The sequence below is a fragment of the Callithrix jacchus genome, chromosome 3 (genome assembly GCF_049354715.1).
Source record: "Callithrix jacchus isolate 240 chromosome 3, calJac240_pri, whole genome shotgun sequence".
In the NCBI taxonomy this organism is placed as follows: Eukaryota; Metazoa; Chordata; class Mammalia; order Primates; family Cebidae; genus Callithrix; species Callithrix jacchus.
Genome location: NC_133504.1, coordinates 122,887,937 through 122,912,353, shown reverse-complemented (window position 1 = coordinate 122,912,353; position 24,417 = coordinate 122,887,937). Strand labels below are relative to the sequence as shown.

Here is a 24,417-nt window from a genome sequence, read left to right as displayed (position 1 = left end):
GAAGAAAATGTGGTACATATATACCATGGAATACTATCCAGCCATAAAAAAGGCTGAGTTCATGCCCTTTGCAGGGACATGGATGAAGCTGGAAACATCATGCTCAGCAAACTAACAGAGGAACAGAAAATCAAACACCACATGTTCTCACTCATAAGTGGAAGCTGAACAATGATAACATATTGACACACACAGGGAGGGGAACATCACACACCAGGGCCTGTCAGAGGATGGAGGCTAAGGGGAGGGATAGCATTAGGAGAAACATCTCATGTAGATGATGTGTTGACTGGTGCAGAAAACCACCATGGCACATGTATATCTATGTAGCAAACCTGCATGTTCTGCACATGTATCCCAGAACTTAGAGTATAAAGAATAATTTTAAAAAATGAGTTTCATTTTGAATTCTCTTCAAGGAACCACAATTCAGCCTCATTGTCCTACTCACATAAAATAATAAATAGTTTAAATTTTCACCATTACAATATTGCTTTCTCATCCACAGCTGACTATAGACATTCCTGTAAGATGGAGGCTTCCAACCTGTGGTCTATAGAGAAGCCACAGATGGGTATGTGCAATAAGCCTTGTCCAAAGACTGAGCACACAATTTGTCTCTTACTCCTCTGAACTATTTTTTAATGAATGGAAGTGCTGCTATAATTGAGAATATTAAAAAATTATCATAAAAACATTACAATATTAATAGTAGCTTGTCATCATGCATTTTCTCAATCAATGAAGATAAAATAATTGACAACTTGTGGTATCAGGGTATACTTGAGATTTTGAGGTGGAATGCTAGACAAAGTTGAGAATCTTTTTCAATGTTTTATGTAATTAAATTCTTATCTTCCTTTAACTTCATTATGGCCTCCCACTATGTGTCCCACCATGATCTCCAAAATGCCAAATAATTTGAATGCTTGCAATTGAAAAATACCTGGGTAACTTCCTTTCAATGTCCTCTATTTAGCATATCTTAGATAAAATCTTCATTTCCCCTATGCCTATTTCATAACCTTCCCTATACCCCAACCACAGTGGCCTCAATTGTATGTTTAAGCATTGCATTCTGACCAGGGCTAGGTGGACAGTGGGTATGAAAAGCCAGCAATACTCTCCCTACTTTCTGGGTACATTGTTGTATGTGTTGATATACATGGAGACCTCTGTTTTATTATCTGAAGAGGAAGAGGAGGAAGAGGAAATGGCTACATGAGAATACACAATTAAAAGTGGCTTAGGCTGGGGTACAGAGGTTCACACCTATAATACCAGAATTTTGGAAGGCCGAGGCTTGTAGATTGCTTGAACCCAGGAGTTCAAGTCCAGCCTGGGCAACGTGGAAAAACCCAGTCTCAACAATAATACAAAAATTAGCTGGTGCAGCAGCACATGCCTATCATCCAGCTATTCGGGAGGCTAAAGAGGGAGGATCACTTGAGCACAGGAGGTCAAGGCTGCAGTGAGCTGTGATCATGCCACTGTACTCCAGCCTGGATGGAGTACAGACAAAAACCCATTTTATTTTATATAAAATAATATATAAGTGGCTTAAACAATAGGACTTCTTAATTCAACTAACAAGAAGTCCAGAGGTGGGGAAATTCAAGCAATGATTGAATGTAGCTCAATTACATTATCAAGGACACATGTATGTTTGTTTGTCAGTCTTCCTGGTCTACCAATCTCAGCCAGTTGGCTGGCTTTTGATGTCAAGCTTGTTCTCTCGTGGTTCAAGAAGACAACATCACAGCCACATACAAAGGCAAAAAAAAAGAGTAATTTTTTTCTCACCCATCTCTTTTTATCTTTCCCAGAAGATCCCCTCAGGGACCACTGATGAAGTTTACATGGCCAAACTCAAACTGCAAGGAGGAAGGAAAAACAAGCACTGGAATTTTCACCTTTATAGTGAGAAGTGGGTACTTCCAGCAGAGTTAGGAGACAATAGAAGACAAGAAATGGAAAAAAGGTTGGCGAGTGTTTCCTTTAGATAGAGGCTGAAAGTTCAACCTGAAGGAACACATATCTAGGCTTTGGGAGCCAAATCCACTCTTGTTCTAAGCCTACTTTAGCTCTAATTTCTCACCCCATCCAATCTTTTACTTCCTTTTTAATCCAGTTATTCCCAAAAATCTTAATGGAGTGAGTTTTCTTTGTTTTCAAGGCAATTTAAATTTACTGTAGAAAAATTTCAAATACTAGTAAGCAAATACTAGAAAAAGTAAGTTACACCACTCTGAGACAAATACTGTTAATAGCTTGGTATATATCTCTTTAAACACTGCTATTGTAACATACAACAATGTTTAAAGAAATATATATTATATATCCATTATACAAACATATAACATGCATATATATATTATGTATGTATATATAGCATACATATGTGATATATATTATACATTTTTGTATACATGTTACATGTATACATTTGTGTATATATGTACACACATATAAATGTATATGTATATATAACATACAAATGTATATAACACATATATAACATATAACAATGTTTAAAGAAATAAATAGTAATATACAATGTTTAAAATACATTTTTGCAAGGTATTTTTCTTATAGTGTTTTATTCCATTACTATACATATAAAAAGGCAAGAATGCAAGATAAATTACTGTGCTTAACTTTAAAAGTGGAACTATTTTGGAAAGCAAATTGAAGTCTTTAGAAAGTAGCCAATGTTGACTGATAGAAAAAGATAATAAGAAAAAGAAATAGTCATAAAAGAGTTTGAAATAGTGTCAATTTCAAGTTAATTCATCAAGTTTATATATTAGCAAATGTGAAGTGACATGGTATTTGGCCAAAGGATAATATTTGAGAAAATTAATTTCCAGTCTAGCATTTGAAATAAGAACATCATTAGATTTCCAGGCATATCCAGGTTTGCTTTGACTATTACAGGCATAAGTCCTTCCTTTTAACTCTGTTATGAACAATTCTGTAGCATTAGAATGATTTAGGGTGTTTAATGTTTGTTCCTGTTTACAAAAAGATCCACAGAAACAGCACTTTTATCTTTCAGATTTTCCACTGAGGTTTTTCAAGGAACTTTTTCAAATTCATCCTAAAAGTCATTTTTGAATAACAAATATAATAGCTTTAAATTAATCAGCATCATAGAAACATTTTTCTTGCACTTCTAGAAGACATGTGCCCAAAGCTCACATCTTCTGAATATGATGACAGTTTGATGGTGTGATTTTGACCAGCCATCTTGACTTTGCTTCTTTGATGCAGCTGTTTGGCCATGGGAATGTTTCGATGCTGTTAATATTCCAGCCCTGTCATTTATTAGATGTTTTCTGGTGACATACAGCTTAACCTTTATAAAGGCTCCACTTTCTCACCAATAGAATGGATATAATAGGTACCTCAGAAGCTTGTGGTGAGAATTAAATGAAATATTTTTAAGTGCTTATGTCTAGGACATATCAGTGGCTCAGTGATAGCAATGACAAAATCAGCAACTGCGGTATTGATGATGTTGATGGATGAAGATGGAGCAAGCACCTGTACAACACAGGACTAAAAAGATGCTCTCGTTTATCTCAGGGTCTGGTACAAGCATCCCTAAACATAAGCGTGTTCAATAAGCTTAATTATCAACTTTCAGAATTAAGTTGGGAAAATCAAAGTTACAGGAACTTCAGCGTCAAAAGAAGTTAGAGGCAAGAGTACTATCATGTGTTTGGTAGTGGGACTTACAGATCAAAGGTGGCACTACAGGCTACATGTACTTTTCACATCTATTTCTTTCCTCAATTTACTGACTTAATTGATTTTTAACATATTGATGATTCATTTTTTTCCAGGTATTTTCTAGATGTTCTTACTTTTGTCTTGGTATTATAAAAGTTCTAGAAGCTATTAATGAAGAGTCAGGGTATGCCCAGCTATAAAAGAAATGTTTATGATATAGACTTAGGCATATAGAAAGGAAAAATCAATGGTGAAGGAGAGAGTGCAGTCTAGAAAATGCTATGAACCAATCCACTAAGACAAAGGTTAAATGAGGAACCACTACTGTTCCCAGAGAATCCTCCTGAAAACTTCAACCACGAGTGTTCACATAGTACTAGGAACATAGGTAGCTTCTTAAAAAGATCCTTCAGCAACATCTGGCAATTTCCACTTGTCCATGATAAAACACTATTACAGCATTTCCTAGTGCAAAAGAAATTGGAGCAGAAAGATTCTGATGTTGATTTCTGCTGGGAAACTTTTCCACAGCTGTTCCTCTCATATCCATCAAACACTATCACCATTAAAAAGAACAGAAAAGAAAAACAGTCGCATTGTCCTACAAATTAATTAGATATAGTTTTTGCTGAAAGTGTAAAAGGAAGATAATTCTCTTAATAAGTAGTCCTCTGTTAATGTCAAATAAAGTTGTATGACTTAAGAAGGTACAACTAACTACTGATTATCTTCCACTCCATGAAGGGAAAGGTGGAAACAGATGATATTATAATTTGAATCAATTTATTGAATTTAAAATTACATTTCTACAGAATCTATGACGGTCACAGTAACCAGAGATCTGCAATGAAGTTGCCTTGCATGTGAGTTCTAGTATGTGTACATGTTTATGCATAGATGTATATAGGCACAAAATGTTTAGCCAGCAGCTGATGGAAAAACATTTGTCCAGTGTTTTAAAATACACAATTCTATCTTTGATGACAACAGCTTGATGTACATTTGACACTCTTGTCTAAAAACATTGGTCTGGCAGGCTTAGTGACAAGAATATGGCTGAAAATTCTATTTTGGCTCAGTATAAGCATTTAAGCATATGTCCATTTATCTCCTCCTGTACCAGTAAAATATCCTACTCAACAGATGGGGCAGGTTGCTGATAACAAAGAATGATCATGGCTCACATTGTCTGCCCCACAAACACCTCTTTGAAAAAATTTTAGCACTCACCTTTCAAAGCACTTTGATGTTTTGCATTAGGTTTAAGGCTAGTTTGGTATTGAAAAAGACTGTAAATTCTTAATTCCTCAACAAAGGAGAATATAAGAAAGGGAATTTTTACCCTTTATGTTCTTGCCTAAAATCATCAGGCTAGCTAATATTAAATTTGAGTTAGAACACTTACAAATTTCAGTCAGAGAATTTATATGGTGACTTAAAAGTTCCTCAAATCAAAGTTGAGTGGATGAGCTTTTCAATTACTAAATGTGACAAGTAAATGAGCGCATGCACACACACACACACACACACAGTCACTCAACATCTACCATAGACTCATCGATTTTTCCAGTATAGGTTCACTGTTGAGAAAAAGAAAGAGAAATAAAAGAAGAAAGGAGTTTGCACATGAAAATTTAAGCCTCTATAGTATGTAAAATTCCTGAAAAATAAACAAAACAGATTTTAGGTTTCTATAAATTTACAAATTGATTAACAGACTTTATAAATCAATATCACTTCATATTTCTGCATTGATTCATATCATCTTTTCAGAAATATTTTATCTGGTTTCTGATTGGGTTTCAATTTTCCAAAGCTCTTATTGCATTAACTTTTATTTTATTTGTGACTATTTCACATAACCTGTATTTCAAAGCCATTGTAGTACAGTGGTTAAGACAGATTTGTGTTAGAATCCTGGTTCTGTTGCATACTCTGTTTGCATTACAAAAATAATCTAACCACTCATCAGTAAAGGGAGTATTGTAATATCCACCTCACCAGACTCTCTTAGGATAAAGTGAGCTCTATACGCAAGGTGCTTAGTTAGTACAGTGCCTTGTCCACAGTAACATTCAAAAAAAAAGTCAATACCTGCTAAACTTCAGATTTCAAACCTGGCTACATATTAGAACTTGGGTAGCTTTTAAAATACTGATAGTGAGGGCCCCATCCCATTCCAATGAAATCAGAATCTCTTTTCAATGTTCTCTTATTATTTATTATAGTAATATTTTAATGTGTAATCAGAGTTAAAACCCACTTAAGCATTTTGTGGGCAAGGATTGTATTCATTTTGTTCACCATTGCATATCTATGACCTAGCACAGTACTTGGTACAGAAAAGATACTCAATATATATCTTGAATGAATTAATTTAAAAGGTCTGTCTATTTAATATATTTCAAGAGAAATTAACAACAAATATCAGTACATGAAATGCTTATAAATCCAAATAAAAAAAGAAAAGAAAAACAATTTGGTAACCAAATGGAAAGTTGAGCACACCATAGCTTTCATATTTAACTTCCACGCAATAGAAGTATATGCCTTTCCACCTATCATTGTATTATTTTGGGTAACATAAGAAGAGGATAATTTTGTTTAATCAGTAGAGCAACTAATAAGAGCTTTTACAACTAATGACAACCTTACACTAGAAGGATAGTCCTCCACCTTTTTATATTCACAGCACCCTTATAAATATAAGAATTTTTATCCACATATAAGAAGGGACTAAACACCTCAAAGCAACACCAAATAAGTCAGAAACAACTACAACATAACCATTACTATGACTGGAAAAATGCCTCACAAGATTTATAAAACTCATTCAGTTATCCAATCATTTCCTCAACTTGTAGTAGAGTATACTGTTTTAGAAGAATTTTGTTCTTGATTACCTCCTTATAAATTCATGAGACAAAATTCTCACATATTCTGTAAGCATTCAAAAGATTTTCAATGCCATTTTAGCTTACCATAACAGCAAATTATACTCAATTATACTCTACATGCACTCAACAACCCTCTGAGCTCAAAGTTATATCTGACTGACATCTTAAAGATGGTAAGTACACTCAGTTGTGGTAAAAGGTAACATTATTCACCGATTATATTAGCCAGCTGTTTGTATAATAATGCTATATAGCAATACTTCCCCAAACTCAGCAATTTACAATACAAGCATTTATACACATGCTTCTGGGATGGCAGGAAAGCTGCAGTTTGACTAATGTAGCCTGAGATCGGCTGAGCAGCTCTTCTTCCTGCATCAGGTCAGCCAGGGAATGCTCTAGACTATGGGTTGTAGGTCTGCTCTGATGTCACTTTAGGGCCCAGACAAAGGGAGCATGTTCTTCATGTGGCAGATCACCAGAATGCAAGAGAAACAAATCTAATTGCAAAGCACATTTTAAGCATCTGCTCCTCTCAAAGCTGACTTCATCCACTGGCCAAAACAAGGCATACACCCCATCCCAAAAATCAAGGTGATGAAGGCAAAAAGATGTATGTTATCCATTAAGAAGATATGGCAAGTAAATGGATGCATAATTCTGTTCATGGGAAGTTAAGCACTCAGTTTCATACTGAGCAAAATAAAGTGGCATACAAGTTGAGAACTCCTGCCAGAGAACTCCTGCCAGAGGACAGAGAATAAGGCCAGCAGCACTTATTATCATGCTTTGACTGAATAACTAGATGCCTTTCCAATTGCTCAAAATATCAAAATGGCTCTCTACCCACCAGAATTTACATTTTTACGATTAGAATCTCATGTTAGTTAAACAACCAAAATTAGAGCTCCAGGAGACTCCAATAAAATTTAGAATATTTCCTTAGAAGCAGAGTAAAATAATGAGTATCCTGAACTAGGCACACCTAGGTTTGAACCCCAGCTCCAACACTGACTAGCTGCATGATCCTAAGTTGCTTAAGTCTCTAAGGAGTTTTTGTTTGCTAGGTGGTTTTTTGTCATTTTATTTTATTTTATCTATGTCTATATATTGGAAATAGTACTGACCTCATGAAATGGTAGAGAGGATTAACTGAGCAAAAAAGGAAAGCATCTGTCAAACTATTGGTGCACGATTTCTTCATTCCCTTTCAGCCCTGAGAGCAGGGACCACTTATGAGACTGGCTCTTTAGTTTCCTAACAGAAGAGGAAAGGAACAAGAGATGGTGATGATACAGCCTAAATTTCTTGGCACAGTCTTCATCTCTTTAAGTGTGTTTATACCGTTGACACAATGTGTCTTTATTTCGTATTTAGAAAATATTGAGGGATCGATTCAAGATGGCGCAGTAAGAACAACTCAGGATTGCAGCTCTCAGTAAAGGCACAGAGGGTGAGTCAAAGCCGCATTTCCAGACTGATCTTTCTTGCCCACAGAACAGGGAAATTCCCAGGTGTAGGAGAGACACAGGATGCCAGCACAGCTGTTTCAGCTGGTGGGGCCACTTTGGCCGGTGCTGCAGCACAGCAGCACTCTGCACACTCTGCACAAAACGCACTGGTCCGGGTGCCCTGTTAAACCAGCATTCTGAGATTTGGGAGGGCAGATTAACATATCCATTTGATTAAACGGGACTTGGACAGTGAGCCAGACCAGGAGATTTCTGGGAAGTGGCGTTTGAGCCACAGCAGTGGGTCACTGCACAGGAAATCACACAGATCCTGGTGCCCTATCAGCAGGCAACTGAAACACCTGGGAGAGAGTCAACTGTTCAACTTAAAAAAAAAAAAAGCAATCTGAGGCAGGGAGCCAAGTGATCAGGCTCGGTGGGTTTCACCCCCACAGAAAGATACAAAATGGCAATTCAAAACACTCGGGTTGAGAGTTTCACTGCGGGCACAGCTGAAACCAGAATGGTGCAGATTGGGGGAAAGAGGGGTGTCCACCATTACCAAGGCAATCGGCCTAGACTGAGGTACACTCCCATTGCTGACACAGCCTGCCGTTGCCAAGGCAACCCGCCACAGCACAGAGACTTCACCGCAGGGTGGAGCCCGTGGCAACAGGGCGGGGCCCACAAAAGCAGGGCAGAGCCCATGGCAACAGGGCAGAGCCCACAGCAACAGGGCTGACCCCACACCAGCAGGGCAGAGCCTCAGCAGGCAAATAGTGACTAGACTGCCTCCTATCTGGGCAGAACAGTGCAACGGATACTCATAAAGAAAGCCCTAACTCCCCAAGACACAGCATCTGAGGAAGAAAAGGGGTTTTATGAGTTCTGCTGCAGCAGACTTAAACGTATCAGCCTAACAGCCCTGAATGAAAACAGAGCTCACAGTTCAGCACTTGAACTCCTATAAAGTACAGACCGTATCCTCAAGCAGCTCTCTGACTCCTGTATATACAAAGAGTCACCTCAGAAAGGACTGATCAGACAGACCTTTGGTGGGGATAATTCTGGGACAAAGATAGCAAAAGAAGAAACTGGTAGCATCCTTCCCTGTTCTGCAGCTGCTACAGGTTTACCCCAAACAAGCAGGGCCTGGAGTGGATCTCAGCAGTCATACCACAGATGGCCTAGACTGTTAGAAGGAAACTAAGTAACAAAAATACTTCATCATCAACAATCTGGGCATCCACTCAGAGACCCAAACGAAAAGTCAGCAACTACTCAGACGACAGGTGGATAAATCCACAAAGATGGGAAGAAACCAGCGCAAAAAGGAGGAAAACACCCAAAACCAAAACACCTCACCTCCTACAAAGGACCAAAACTCGACACCAGCAAGGGAATAAAGCTGGACAGAGAATGAGTGTGACAAAATGACGGAATCAGACTTCAGAAGGTGGGTAATGAGAAACTTCCATGAGCTAAAAGAACATGTTCTAAATCAATGCAAAAAAACTAAGAACCTTGAAAATAGATTTGAAAAAAGATATGAGGAAATGACAACAAGAATGGACAACTTAGAGAGGAATATGAATGAATTGAAAGAGCTGAAAACCACAACACGAGAACTTCACGAAGCATGCACAAGTTTCAACAGCCGAACTAACCAAGCAGAAGAAAGAATATCAGAAGTCGAAGATCAACTCAATGAAATAAAATGAGAAGGCAAGATTAGAGAAAAAAGCTGAAAAAGAAATAAACAAAGTCTACAAGAAATATGGGATTATGTGAAGAGACCTAATCTATGTTTGATAGGTGTACCAGAAGGGGACAAAGAGAATGAATCCAAGCTGGAAAATACTCTTCAGGATATTATCCAGGAAAATTTCCCCAACCTAGCAAGACAGGCCAATATTCAAGCCCAGGAAATACAGAGAACATAACAAAGATATTCTGCAAGAAGAGCAACCTCAAGGCGCATAATCGTCAGATTCACCAGAGTTTAAATGAAAAAGAAAATACTAAGGAAAGCCAGAGAGAAAGGTCCGGTCACCAACGAAGGGAAGCCCATTAGACGCACAGCAGATCTCTCAGCAGAAACTCTACAAGCCAGAAGAGAGTAGGGGCCAATATTCAACATCCTTAAAGAAAAGAACTTTCAACCCAGAATTTCATATCCAGCCAAACTGAGCTTCAGAAGTGAGGGAAAAATAAAATCCTTTGTGAACAAGCAAGTACTCAGAGATTTTGTCACCACCAGGCCCGCTTTACAAGAGCTCCTAAAAGAGGCACTACACATAGAAAGGAACAGCCAGTACCAGCCATTCCAAAAACACACCAAATGCTAAAGAGCATCAACAAAATGAAGAATTTGGAACTAACGGGCAACACAGCCAGCTAGCATCAAAATGGCAGTTTCAAATGCACACATAACAATATTAACCCTAAATGTAAATGGGCTAAATGCACCAATCAAAAGACACAGACTGGCAAATTGGATAAAAAAACAAAACCCATTGGTGTGCTGTATCCAGGAAACCCATCTCACATGTAAGGATACACAAAGGCTCAAAATAAAGGGATGGAGGAAGATTTACCAAGCAAATGGAGAGCAAAATAAAGCAGGAGTTGCAATTTTCATCTCTGATAAAATAGACTTTAAAGCAACAAAGATCAAAAGAAACAAAGAAGGACATTACATAATGGTAAAAGGATCAATACAACAAGAAGAGCTAATGATCCTAAATATATATGGACTCAGTATAGGAGCACCCAGATATATAAGGTAAGTTCTTAACGACTTACAAAGAGACTTAGATTCCCACACAATAATAGTGGGAGACTTTAACACTCCACTGTCAATATTAGACAGATCAACCAGACAGAAAATTAACAAGATATCCAGGGCTTGAACTCAGACCTGGAACAAGCAAACCTGATAGACATTTACAGAACTCTCCACCCCAAATCCACAAAATATACATTCTTCTCAGCACCACATCACACCTACTCTAAAATTGACCACATAATTTGAAGTAAAGCACTCCTCGGCAAATGCAAAACAACTGAAATCATAACAAACAGTCTCTCAGACCATAGTGCGATCAAGTTAGAACTCAGAATTCAGAAACTAACTCAACTGGCTCTTGAATGTTGACTGGATAAACAATGAAATGAAGGCAGAAATAAAGAAGTTCTTCGAAACCAATGAGAATGAACACACAACATACCAGAATCTCTGGGACACATTTAAAGCAGTTTCTAGAGGAAAATATATAGCTATAAGTGCCCACATGAGAAGAGTGGAGAGATCCAAAATTGACTCGCTAATGTCAAAATTGAAAGAGCTGGAGGAGCAAGATCAAAAAAACTCAAAACCTAGCAGAAGACAAGAAATAAATAAGATCCGAGCAAAACTGAAGGAGATAGAGACACGAAAAACCCTTCAAAAAATCAATAAATGCAAGAGCTGGTTTTTTTAAAAGATCAACAAAATAGATAGACCACTAGCCAGATTGATAAAAAAAAAAAAGAGAGAGAGAGAATAACCAAATACATGCAATAAAAAACGATAAAGGGGAAATCACCACAGATTGCACGGAAATTCAAACCATCATCAGAGAATATTACAAACAACTCTATGCATATAAACTAGTAAACCTGGAAGAAATGGATAAATTCCTAAAAACCTGTGTCCTCTCAAGCCTAAACCACGAGGAAGCTGAAACTATGAATAGACCAATAACAAGGTCTGAAGTCGAGGCAGCAATTAACAGCCTACCACACAAAAAAAGCCCAGGTCCAGACGGGTTCACAGGCGGATTCTACCAGACACACAAAGAGGAGCTGGTACCATTCCTTCTTAAACTATTCCAAATAATCCAAAAAGAGGGAATCCTTCCCAAATCATTTTGTGAGACCAATATCATCCTGATACCAAAATCCAGCAGAGACTCAACAAAAAAAGAGAACTTCAGGCCAATATCCATGATGAACATAGATGCAAAAATCTTCCATAAAATACTGGCAAGCCAATTGCAACAGCACATCAAAAAACTTATCCATCATGATTAAGTAGGATTCATCCCGGAAATGCAAGGCTGGTTCAACATATGCAAGTCTATAAATGTAATTCACCACATAAACAGAACGAAAAACAAAAACCACATGATTATCTCAATTGACACAGAGAAGGCATTTGACAAAATTCAACAGCCCCTTATGCTAAAAACCCTCAATAAACTCGGTATCAATGGAACGTATCTCAAAGTAATAAAAGCTATTTACCACAAACCAACAGCCAATATCATACTGAATGGGCAAAAACTGGAAGCATTCCCTGTGAAATCTGGCACTAGACAAGGATGTCCTCTTTCACTACTCCTATTCAGTATAGTACTGGAAGTTCTAGCCAGAGCAATCAGGCAAGAAAAAGAAATAAAGGGTATTCAAATAGGAAAGGTGGAAGCCAAATTGTCTCTATTTGCAGATGACATGATAGTATACCTAGAAGACCCCATCGCCTCAGCCCAAAAACTCCTGAAACTGATAAGCAACTTCAGCAAAGTCTCAGGATATAAAATCAATGTGCAAAAATCACAAGCATTCCTCTACACCAATAACAGACTTAAAGAGAGCCAAATCAAGAACGAACTGCCATTCACAATTGCTACAAAAAGAATAAAATACCTAGGAATACAACTTACAAGGAACATAAGGGACATCTTCAAGAAAAACTACAAACCACTGCTCAACAAAATAAGAGAGGACACAAACGGATGGAGAAACATTCCATGTTCATGGTTAGGAAGAATCAATATCATGAAAATGGCTCTACTGCCCAAAGTAATTTACAGAATCAATGCTATCCCCATCAAGCTACCATTGACTTTCTTCACAGAACTGGAAAAAACTACCATGAACTTCATATGAAACCAAAAGAGAGTCCACATACCCAAGTCAATTCTAAGCAAAAAGAACACAGCAGGAGACATCATACTACTGGACTTCAAACTATATTACAAGGCTACAGTAATCAAAACAGCATGGTACTGGTACCAAAACAGAGATACAGACCAATGGAACAAAACAGAGGCAACCAACAGAATGGGAAAAATTTTTGCAGTTTACCCATTTGACAAAGGGCTGATATCCAGAATTTACAAAGAACTCAAACAGATTTACAGAAAAAAAACAAACAAGCCCATTCAAAAATTGGCAAAGGGTATGAACAGACACTTTACAAAAGAAGACATACATGAGGGCAACAAACATATGAAAAAATGCTCATCATCACTGGTCATTAGAGAGATGCAAATCAAAATCATATTGAGATACCATCTCATGCCAGTTTGAATGGCAATCATTAAAAAATCCAGAGACAACAGATGCTGGAGGGGATGTGGAGAAATAGGAACACTTTTACACTGTTGGTGGGATTGTAAATTAGTTCAACCATTGTAGAAGACAGTGTGGCGATTCCTCAAGGCCTTAGAAATAGAAATTCCATTTGACCCAGCAATCCATTACTGGGTATATATCCAAAGGACTATAAATCGTTCTACTATAAGGACACATGCAGACGAATGTTCATTGCAGCACTGTTTACAATAGCAAAGACCTGGAACCAACCCAAATGCCCATCAATGATAGACTGGACTGGGAAAATGTGGCACATATATACCATGGAATATTATGCATCAATCAAAAATGATGAGTTCGTGTTGTTTGTAGGGACATGGATGAGTCTAGAGAACATCATTCTCAGCAAACTGACACAAGAACAGAAAATGAAATACCGCATATTCTCACTCATAGGCAGGTGAGGAAAAATGAGAACACATGGACACAGGGAAGGGAGTACTACACACTGGGATCTATTGGGGGGAATAGGGGAGGGACAGTGGGTGGGGGAGCTGGGGAGGGATAGCCTGGGGAGAAATGCCAAATGTGGGTGAAGGGGAGAAAGGCAGCAAAACACACTGCCATATCTGTACCTATGCAGCTATCTTGCATGTTCTGCACATGTACCCCAAAACCTAAAATGCAATAAAAAAAGAAAAGAAGAAAATACTATCATTCTTAGATAGATGACCTGGCAGTTTCATGTGAGAAAGATGTTCATCACCCTTGCCCCTCATCAACTCTCATCTAATTCTAACACACACTTTACCTCAATGTCATTTACTCTCTAAAGGATTCCGTGACCCTACTCTGCTCTCAGCTGGGCTGGGTGCTCCTCCCATATGCTCTATAACATGTAGTAATTTTCCATCTTAATATTTCTTATGCCACATTGCAATTGTCCATTTATGTGGATTCCCATTATGCGCTAAGCTCCTGGCTGTCTATCTTGTTTGTTCATTTTTTGTAACATTTGAGAGGCAGTGATGGGCATCTATTACTCTGGCCTGGCCAGCATCTAGCCCTTCTTGTGGTATCTCCTTAGGCATCTCCTTAGTGGCATTATTTTTTATCCCTAGATTTAGCTTTAACTGAAAGTCTATCCATGAACCATTCCCTAAAAAAAAAAAATTAATTAAAAATTTTTTTTAAATCCCCTTTTGCTTACAACTGTTTGAATTACGTTTGGAACTTCCAACTGAAATGACTAATGTATAGAGGTACTGGTTCATGGCCAGTGGGGTGTTGCCAGTCACCAACCAAAAACATCCAATTTTGTGTGTCAATGTAGGGTAGACTGTTTCTCTCCTGCAACCAACTGGAAGTCAAGATTGAGTACATTAGACTGAGGATTCAGGGCACAGGCAGGGCATTGGGTCTGTTGCTCTGAGAAGCCTGGAGCCACAGACCCAGGCTACAAGTACTTAAAGAGCACCAATAAACAGGAAACGGCTAATGCAGAGGCCTCTGAAAACAAGTTTCCCTGGCCTCATCAGTTGGCATAGGAATCACTATGCTCTTCCCACATAACAAAACTCAGTCTCCTGACAACGATGGGAAAAGAGGATCAAATAGCTCAACTTCAGGAAGAAGCTGATATGTTATTTTAGGAGTGAATGGAAGTCATTAGTACCATTGACATTCTCAGTGTGGGCCTAGTCACGGAGCTGCCTGTTTGCCTTTGAAGCCTGCATGATGCAGCTGCTCCTGCATGTTTGCTCTGAAAATAAGATCAGACACCTAATCCTCTCCCACAAGCCATTACACGTTAGAAATGCCCGATTCTCCCCAGGCCGCCTAGAATCTCCAGATTTGTCTTTTTTTGCATTTGCATCAAAGGGGATTTTCTTCCCTTTATCTTACATTTCCATAGTTTTATAAAACTGTACATGATTGAGGGATTTCAAAGAGCAGTCATGGATTACATGACCTATTAAATAATCTGATAGTCTACACTTCATTTTGCATTCAAAGAAATGAGGTAAGCACAGACAAAACGAACCTTCCTGGATCCCCTGATGGCTATGTGGTTGCCAATAACTTTCCAGGGAAACACCTGCAACGAACTGGCCTATGTACATTGATTAGATTCAGAATTTGTGACAGAAACAAGTATTTGAACACTTGTGCTTTGCTCATATACAAATACATTCCTTTACAATTGATTTTTGTATATAGGCAGAGGGTTGAGCAAGGCAGGGACACAATTAAGTCCCTGAAAGCAAGAGCTGCTGATTTCTGATTAGGATCAAATCCGGGAGTGCTACAGGTTTCAAATTACATTCTTCAATCTCCCTGCCATCACATGTGGGTCAGAAGGAGTTTGCTGAGGGTTCCATGATGATTAACTGGTTACTTCTAATGACCATCAATATTTTACTTGATGGTAATAATAATTCCTTCTTCTTTTTTATTTTTATTATGAATTGAGTTGTATAAATTTGGATAGCATTTCAAAGGGTTCTGTGATTTTAGAAAGGGTAATGGTAGCTACCTCAAGCTATTTCTCTGTCCTATAACAGTGATACCTATGAGCTAGACCAAATATTGCCTAAATGATGCGGCCTCTGTATTCACATCATCATTGGTTTTCTTTTTATTTTTTTTACTTCCTCAAATTCCTACTAAAAACACAAAAACAACACTAAATGAAACTAAACTATATCCAAAATATAACTATAATATATATTTCTCTTTTAGAAGGCAGGTATAATGGCCAGTGACAGAAACCAAAGTCAAAACAACTTGGACAAAAGCAGAATACATTGGAGGGCTGAGGTGTCCATAGGACAGACAGCCAAGCAGTCAGCCTGAGCACAGAGTCCAGTACTGGGAGACTGGGAGGACTTTAAAACTGTTGCCTTCTCTCTCCCTCTTTTTAATATTTTTTAAGAGATGAGGTGTTGCTTTGTTGTCCAGGTTGGAGTGCAGTGGTGTGAGCGTAGCTCACTGCTGCCTCAAATTCCCATGCTCAATCCATCCTTCCACTTCAGCCTCTTGAGTAGCTTGGACTATAAGTGTATGCCACCATGTCCAGTTAATTTTTAAAAATTTTTGTAGAAATGGGTTCTTGCTATATTGCCCAGGCTGGTCTCAAACTCCTGGCCTCAAGTCATCCTCCAGCCTCTGCCTCCTGACTAGCTAGACCTATAAGTGTGCACCACCATGCCCAGCTAAGTGTTTTGTTTGTTCGTTTGTTTGTTTTGGTAGAGATGAGGTCTCACTATGTTGCCCAGATCAGACTGGTCTCAAATCCTGGCCTCCAGTGATCCTCTTGCCTTGGTCTCCCAAAGTGTGGCTTACTTACAGGCATGAGCCACCATACCTAGCCCTAATCTCTCTCTCTTTCTCTCTCTCTCCCTCTCCCTCTCTGCTCTTTCTTCCTCTTTCCCTCTGAATCTCCCTTTTTCTATTTCTTTCTCTGTCTCTCTCTCTCTCTCTCTCTCTCTCTCCACACACACACATATGCTTCTACCAATGTCTATTTTTCAGTCTCATTTTCTCCTATGCCAGCTTGACAAGAGATCTAACTGCTGCACCCTTCAAAGTCTCCTATCTCCATCCCCAGACTGGAAATGCTCAGTGGTCCTAAAGTCAAAAACCCTGGAGAAAGGCATGTTTTGGCTCAGCTTGTCTCTGGTGCTGGTCTTGGAAAAATCAAGAGTGGCCAAGAGGTAGATCTGCAAGACGATGGCACCACCCATTCAACCTTGGGGAGTGAAATAGAAGAAGGAGGTGATACATGTACACATTACAATGGATGTCACAAAGACTACTGTAGAGATTTTGGAGCACCCTGGTGATCAATATTAAGTAAAAACACCAGGGTATTAAATATAGCTATAGTATGATAACCATTTTTCTTAAATAGACTTGAATATACTAGATTAGGGCAGAAACTTCTCTACCTTACTCATTTCTTTATCCAAGATAGTCCCTAGCACATAACCAATTCTCAAGAAATACTTGCTAAATGAATAAATGCAATAAAAGTGGAAGAAAAAAATGACAGAACCTATATATACTAAACACTAAAAAAGTTTTAGTAAAAGTTGTGATCTCTCCACGAGATTACCAAAAAAAATAATTTTTTTCCTGTATACTTCACTGAATGTTTAAATATCTTACAATAGACATGTGTCACTTTCAAAATCAGAAAATTAGCATGTTATCAAGTTCTCTTGACAGCAATCGGGCTTTGTTCCCCAAGAGGCCCTGGAAATGTCAGGTGCAGAGTCTGCTTCCTCCAGCCCAAATCAGATCACCTGTGGAGTGTGGGGTGTTCTGGGAAGAAAGAACCTCTTTGAAGCTGTTTCCTCCCTGACAGTAAGACAGCAGAGGCAGGACTCTGGCTCCCCAGCCCACTGTGGTGGGATGCCTCTAATTCAGTGTCCTGGGGTTATTTTCAGCCCTTGCAGTGGCAGCTGCGTAGGAAGTAAAGAACAGAAAAGCACTGAGGCAGAACAGTTTGCCTCACGTGTGTGGAAATAAGTCAGCTTGTTCTTCCCCAAAGAATTTGGGAGCTTGACAAATGAAAATCACCTTATCTTACAGAAGCAAAAAAAGAAGGGCAGCGTAAAGTGACTTTTGGAAAGTGGCTTAAGCTCTTGAGCCTGTTTCCTCATCTGCCTGGAACCCGAATATGACTGGCTTTCCTATGCCCAACTTAAGGCTCACCTCAGCATTTTAAAAAGACATAAATCCAAATTGAAAAATAAGGCAAATCTTGTGTGATGGAGAGGAAAAAGGAAAGATATTCCATAGGCAACACACACAGAAAACCTTCCTAACAGCAGTTGGGCATCTGTACCATACAGACCGGGCCTGACTGCATTTGTTGCAATGCACCTTATTATTTTTCTTTCCTTATTTTGCTTAGTTTTCTTTCTCTATCTCTTCCCTAGTTACCCACATTAACTACCTAGCAAATCTATCTTTATATATTTCTCTTCATGCTGATATAATTATACATAGGCATCTGTATACACACAAACGTGGTGGAAATTGAATTTTTGTCTTATAAAAATGAGATTATATATTACAGACTTTTCTATATTTTGCTTTTCTCATAACAACTCATGGAAACCCCTTCCAATCGTCTGATCTAGGGCCAACTCTTTTTTATTTAATCAAGGCATAATATTATAAAGGATGAATATTTCATAATTTAGTCAGCATTTCCTATTGATAAATGTCCTTTAATATTCTTACACCTGGGGCTTTTCTTTAAATAGTTTCTCAGAAGTGAGATTTTCTGGGTTGAGGGATATGAATGTTTTTTATTTTAATAGCTTTTCTTAGTTTATTTTCCAAAAGTTTATAACAATTTCAACTTCCATCAGCAGAATATGAGAATATTATTTCCCCTGCATGCCCACCAGCGATACATAGCACTCTGAAATTTCTGGTATTTTGTCAGGTACAATGTTATCTCATTGTTACTTTAATTTGTATTTCCCTGGTCTGTAAATGAATTTGAGCATCTTTATTTTTTCAGTAATTGCCTCTTAATATCCTTTGCCCATTTTTCAACTGATAAGAGTGTTTATAGTCTTATCAGTCTGTAAGAACTTTTTACATTAACTCTCTGCTCATCCCCTACATTATATATATGTTTCCAAACCCCTTTTATTGATTGATTTTGTTTATAGTATCTTTTTCCGTGGAAAGGCTTTTTCCCCCAACTTTACTTAGTCTATCTTTTACAGCTTCTGAATGTTGTCTTGTTTTAAATCTCCTCAATCCCTGCAGGTGTTTTTTCAATTACCTTATTGTCTACACTTAATTATTTAATATATCTGGTATTTGTTTTAAAATCCAAAACTTGGAAATACAGCAAAAGAATGACTGCCTGTGTTTTCACTGTCATATTAGAGAGCTGCCTAATAGGTCCATTAGAGGATTATTTAAATCCCTTGGCCCTAGAGCCCAGAAGATGGAGCATTTTTAACTTGCTATTTACTATTGATTAGGACCCAGACTCTGTGCCTTTTCATGTGAACTTTTAGGTTTTTCTCCAATAGAGAGGCAAATTATTTCTGTCCAATGGAGAAATAACTCAAGTTACAGTTTTATTTCCCTGAGGAACATTAACCAGTTTTGTCTCTTAGTGCACTTGTTCCAGCCTGCCTGTCCTAGACTAACTATATAAATCTCTGTTCTTCAAATACTTTTTGAACCAGCTTTACCATCTGCTGGTTCCCTCATTAATGAACTAAATAAATCTTTGAGCTGTTTTCAATCTATATTTATATGAGTTATGTTTTTAACTTCTTAAAAATTATATTTTGATACTGAAATGTATTATACATAGAACACGAGAGAGGTTTAATTTTATTTTTCTCCATATAATGGCCAGTTGTGCCAGATCCATTTATTAAATAATCTATCCTTTTCTCATCTACATAGAAATGCTTAAATTTTCCATGCCTAGAACAAAAACCTTGCATATAGTAAGCACGCAACAAATATATTTTGGGTGAATTCTGCATATTCTCCTGTGTACTCTGTTCTACTCTGATTCTTTCTTCAGCTTTTCTGAGCTATTGGTCAATTATTTTAGCATTACCATCTACCTGCTTATTATGGCTTTTTAGTATGCTCTGATACTTGAGAAGCAGTCACTTTTGGTTAGTGTTCTTTTTCAAAAATTTCTCTATTAACGACTATTTGTCTTTCCATATAAACTTTGCTTTTAGAAATAGGGTCTCACTCTGTCCCCCAGCCTGGAGTTCAGGGGTACAATCATGGCTCACTGCAGCCTCAAACTCCTGGGCTCTTGCAATCCTCTGGCCTCAGCCTCCTGAGTAGCTAAGGCTAAAGGTACACACCACCATGCCCAGCTATTTTTTAAATTATGTTTGGCAGAGATGGGGGTCTTACTATGTTGGTGAGGCTGGTCTCGAGCTCTTGGCCTCAAACAATCCTTCTGCCTGAGTCTTCCAAACTATGGGGATTACAGGCATGAGCCACTGCACTCAGCCCATATAAAATTGAAGATTTTTTTTTCAATTCTACAAAGAAAAAATACATTTAGAATTTTACTGAGAATTGTACTTTCATCTATTAATTTTGATGAATTGATGTTTTGTGATTTTAAGCCTTCCTATCCCAGAACATGGTGTGTCTTTTTATTTGCTCAGCTCTTGCTTTATGTCTTTCAGTAACAGTTTTATGATTTTCTTCATGTAAGTTCTATATCTTGTTATCTTTATTGCTAAGTATTTTATGGATATTGTTGCTATATCACACACAAAACTTCTCTTCCATTTCTACTTTTAGATGCTTTTTGCCAGAACAGAGAAAAACTATTGATTTTTATATTTTTACCTTGTATACAAAGGCCTTATTAAATTTTCCTTATTATTAACAGTTCATTTGATTTCAAATTGTTCTGGTTGTCCTCTGACCCCAAAGTGCTTTAACAGTAAAAAAGAAAAAAACAATAAATAATCCACAGGATTTCTTTCCTATCTATAAGTGTTTACTTCTTCTAGCAATGCATCCTTCAACACATTCCTTTTTTTCTCCTTAATGCCCTAAAACTTGCTGCAAATGTGCTTGTTTTTGTCTAAGTTCTGCTCAAGAGAGAAGGAAGGACCCTGCAGGAATGCCATCCACAAGAGGCCGTCTCAATGAAAAGTCTCTGGGTGTCCACTAGACCTGGAAATCATCTAATCCAGTGGGGCATGAGGCAGTGGAAATCTCAAACACAAATCACATCACAGTTAGGGGAAAGTGCTACACATCAAAACTTATGAATGATATACAACTGAAAAAGATGAGTTACAAGTTAGAAGACAGGAGGTCTAGGAAGAGGTTAAGATGGGAACAAGAAATAAGTCAAGGGAAGTTTCTTCAGTCCCATGATCCTTGCAAGGGTGTCCAAGGTCTTTCATCCATCCCTGGTTAAGTGTTGGAAACCTGGGCAAAACCAAAGATCCAAGCGTTCTCTGAAGCATAGTGCACATTTTTGAAAAGGAAAGTGGCTTTATGACTTTCAGAAGAGTATACTCAAATTAGTAAGTGCCTTTTTTTAGTACTCTTTGCTTAATCTAGATAGCTTCTTTATAATGTTCCTGGGTGCTTAAGTCTATATTTTTTGGTAGTTCTTTTCCCCTCTGGCTTTTAAAGCAAAGTGAAAAGACAAATGTTATCATCTTTTTAATGTAATAATATACCAGCACTTGTTTATTAAATTTAATCACAGCATTTTATAGTCTATATCTATAAAATAAATCACCTTCTGAATTTAAAATAAATTATATTTTACATAGGAGAAAGATTCACCAAGAGTGCATATGTTTTTAAAATCCATTTGTTGTTCACATTTGCAATGTTAAAAGAGGCATTTCCAGCTAGCCCATACCTGTTCTAATGTCAGCAGTGACAGGCTTTTACCTTACAGGAAACATCTTTATTGGCCATCGTCTAAGTCAATATTGTTGCAAGGGACATTTGATCAAGCTAATGAAACACTGGACTCCTTCAGCTTCAACAAATGGAAGATGAATAAAACAAACTGTTATCATTTTCCATGGGGCCAAGAAAAGAAATTCTGCAGACAGAACAGCTGTATTCTCTTTATGGTCTGACAACACACAAAAAGAACAACAGTCATTGCTTTCACCAGAAATCTAGGCTTAAGCCCATGGTGGTCTGACTTTACTTCCCATCCCCCACCCTCCCAGGACTTTTCTCTAAAGACAGCTATGCATGCCTCTTTTGTTGTCATATGTGTACACAGAGACATTGCCGCCAAAGGCCAGGGTCTCTGTGGAATTGCTCTACACTTCCCTTGTTGTTCTCCTACCCCTCACTTATCAACCCAACTATTGGGAGAGAGTGTTTTCTGTTCTGTTCATCCCACCCTTGGACTATTCCACAGGTGAGTGACTTTCAAAGTTTTCTGAGAGGGGCCCAGCCTACACCTATATGCACACTGACATCCACACACTGTTGGGCATGTTTCTCTGCACACAGAAGCTACTCAGGTAATTTTTGCTTTACTCCCCTTTACCTATCACCAACTCAAAGTTTGATTCGTTTATAACCTGTGCTGAGACACTTAGAATGCCCCAAGAAGAAAATGCTGTTCACAGCCACTGACCTACCCAAATTCTTATTCCAGCGAGTCACATTACTCTTGTAATATGAAACCCTTGGTGGTCTTGCTTTTGAGGGTCACTCAGCTTCACTGCAACTGGGGTACACACAGACAAGACTCCGTCAGTCCCAGGCAGCTTTCCTGAGCCTTGGGCAGACCAACTTACCACGAATCTTAGGCATCTGTTGTCCCTTGCTGCCTATCTGTAAGGAATAAACCTGCTTTGTGTAACTTGTGTATGAATGCTCTATCTCACTAGACAACTGCAAGTGATAGAAATTGAGACACCCCAATGTGTAGTGTGGTGAGATATTTAGAGTCTTCCCCTAGGATTGAAACCAGTATACAGTGTACCTGCCACAGAGGGTTCAAGCATTGGATATGAGTTTAGACAAAGTGTTCGAAAGTGTTCCTTCAATCCTTAGATTCTGTAATTCTTGGGTAGAAAATATTTCTACTAAAAAAAATTCTGACATCTCTATTTTTCCCTGCATTTCTTCCTATCATTTTTCTGATACATAACCCCTGATGTTGTACCCCCTGAAAAATGACCCAACTTCTCAAATGTCTGTGTCCTTATTGAGTACATTAAACTCTCCCTTAATGCCCACCATTTGGAAAAACCATGTATTATATTTAAGCCCTAAGTACATTGCTTGGCAGAAATACATCCTGCAGTATTTTAAATATGAGGTCTGTTTATGGCATTGCTTCTCTGAGGACAAGTTATGAGATCAATGACAATTACTATTCCTCATCTGGCCTCAGGGTCTCTAACAAAGGAGCACAGAGCAGGAAGTAATTACAAGAAGGAAGACTGTCAGCAAAGAGGCATACTGTGGCATCTTGCAGAATCACCAAGGAGAGGGATTAAAGAAAATCATCCAAAGTAATTATCCAAAAGACCAGTGGAGACAGGGCAAATCTCCTACAAGCTCTTAAGATGCATCCTAATGTCACTGAAACCAGAAGAACTAAAGAAATGTTTGCCTGAATGCTTTGACAGAATAAAGAACACAATTGAGAAAATCTGCAATTACATGTGCAGGTAAAGGGGAGTGAAGCAAAAATTACCTGAGTAGCTTCTGTGTGCAGAGAAACATGCCCAACAGTGTGTGGATATCAGTGTGCATATAGGTGTAGGCTGGGCCCCTCTCAGAAAACTTTGAAAGTCACTCACCTGTGGAGTAGTCCAAGGGTGGGATGAACAGAACAGAAAACACTCTCTCCCAATAGTTGGGTTGATAAGTGAGGGGTAGGAGAACAACAAGGGAAGTATAGAGCAATTCCACAGAGACTCTGGCCTTTGGCAGCAATGTCTCTGTGTACACATACGACAACAAAAGAGGCATGCATAGCTGTCTTTAGAGAAAGTATGCCCTACCTGTGGTGCACTTATCTTCCTTTCTAATTTGCAGTCTCTCTTTCTCTCTCCGTCTGTGTGTGTGTGTGTGTGTGTTCATTTGAATGTGTGTCCAAATGTATGTGTGTATATACACTTTAAAATGTTTTAAATTATGAAACGTATGTGAATAAACTGCCTAATAAATAAACCTTATTTAGGAATATAATTTTCATTCAACTAGATATATAGTAAATCGTTTTTATTGATTATCCAATTCTAAGGCAAATTTTAAAGGTAGCCAACTACATAGCTGTTACACCATTTGATTTTTATTGTTTTTTCCAAAGCATTGAGGTATGAGAATCAGATAATTTTCCAGCAACAAAAACTATAGCTTAGAGTTTGAGGTATTTATTTCATCTCAAAGTTGGTTTTATTTCTGCATCCATTAGGATTCTAATGAGACTTTCAACTTGAAGG

General features: G+C 38.1%; 1 long non-coding RNA gene across 7 annotated transcripts in view; it reads left to right on the top strand.

The window, feature by feature from the left end:
* LOC118152275 (uncharacterized) overlaps positions 1-24,060 on the top strand; it is a 37,610-nt gene extending 13,550 nt beyond the window's left edge. For 3 of the 7 annotated variants that reach the window (XR_004740872.3, XR_008480182.2, XR_013533077.1), the window contains 4 exons: positions 1,827-1,981; positions 4,548-4,598; positions 8,010-8,085; positions 21,894-23,306. This is a non-coding gene — a long non-coding RNA (uncharacterized LOC118152275). Of the gene's footprint in view, positions 1-1,826; positions 1,982-4,547; positions 4,599-8,009; positions 8,086-13,816; positions 13,905-21,893; positions 23,307-23,360 lie in introns of those variants that run through there. The other 4 variants (XR_008480181.2, XR_013533078.1, XR_013533080.1 and 1 more) reach the window with 3 other exon arrangements.
* Positions 24,061-24,417: the final 357 nt, after the last annotated feature.